The following is a 1,591-nucleotide window of genomic DNA, read 5'->3' as shown; positions in this document are numbered from 1 at the left end:
GCCTTAGCCGGTTGAGCTACAGGCGCCGAGCCCCGGCTATTTTTTGGTTGTAGCCGTCATGTTGTTTTGGCGGGTCTGGGCTGGGGATTCGAACCCACCACCTTAGGTGTACGTGGCTGGCGCCCTAGCCAGCCGAGCTATAGGCGCCGAGCCAGCCATGGAAGTCTTTATAAAAATCTTTCCCCTGGCTGAAATCTTCAAGTCTCATCCCCACGCTTTCCTCAAGGACTTTTATTAATTCATGCCTTAGATTTAGATCTTTTATCTATCTTGAATCAATATTAGTGAGTGGAGAAATGTGTGGGTCCAGTTTCAGTCTTTTACATATGGATATTCTGTTCTTCCAGCACAATTTATTGAATAGGGATTCTTTCCCCAAATGTATGTTCTTGTTTGGTTTATCAAAGATCAGGTAGCTGTAAGATTTCAAATTAATCTCATGGTTTTCTATTCAGTTTCAGATGTCTATGTCTATTTTTGTGTGAATACCATGTTGTTTTGATCACTATGGCCCTGTAGTACATCCTAAAGTCTGGTAGGCTAATGCCCCCAATCTTGTTCTTATTACTAGGAATTGCCTTAGTTATACAGGGTTTTTTTCTGGTTCCATACAAAACAAAGAATGATTTTTTCCAAAACTTTTTTTGTGTGTTTGTTTGTTTTTAGAGATAGAGTCTCACTTTATCACCCTCTGTAGAGTACTATTGTGTCACAGCTCAAAGCAACCTCCAACTCCTGGGCTTAGGTGACTTTCTTGCCTCAGCCTCCCGAGTACCTGGGACTACAGGCACCTGACACAATGTCCAATATCTGGTTACATTTTTTGTTCTTTTTTAAATTAATTTTTCTTACTTATACATGTGTATATTAGGTTTACACTTTTGCCTTTATAGAATTAAAAGCTTTTTGTTGCAGTTTGGCTGGGGCCAAGTTTGAACCTGCCACCCTCAGTATATAGGCCCAGCTCCTTACCCACTGAGCCACAGACACCACTCTATTTTTTCCAAATCCTGAAAATATGTTGTTAGTATTTTAATGGGGATTGCAATTAATCTGTAGATTGCTTTCAAAAGTATAGACATTTTAGCAATGTTGATTCTTACCAGCTATGAGCATAGTATGTTCTTCCATTTGTTAATATCTTCTATTTCTTTTCTTAGGGTTTTGTAGTTTCCTTTATAGAGGTCCTTCACCTCCTTTGTTAGGTATATTCCTAGGTATTTCATTTTCTTTGAAGCTAATGTGAAGGGAATTGTGTCCTTGATAGCTTCTAATCTTGGCTACCATTGGCATATACAAAGGCTTTTGATTTGTGGACATTGCTTTTATATCCTGTGGTATTACTGTGTTTTTTGATCACTTCCAGGGATCTTGTGGTTGAGTCTTTGGGGTTCTCTAAGCATATGATCATATCATCAGCAAAGAGAGAGAGTTTCACTTCCTCTGCCCTCATGTGGATGCCATTTATTTCCTTCTCTAGCCTTATTGCATTGGTTAGTACACCCAGCACTATGTTTAATAGTAGTAGTGATAGAAGACAACCTTGTCTTATTCCAGTTCTGAGTGGAAAAGCTTTCAGTTTTACTCCATT

This window comes from Otolemur garnettii, unplaced genomic scaffold, assembly GCF_000181295.1.
Source record: "Otolemur garnettii isolate 467f Iridium unplaced genomic scaffold, OtoGar3 scaffold00282, whole genome shotgun sequence".
NCBI classification, from domain to species: Eukaryota; Metazoa; Chordata; class Mammalia; order Primates; family Galagidae; genus Otolemur; species Otolemur garnettii.
This window is presented reverse-complemented; position numbering follows the sequence as displayed.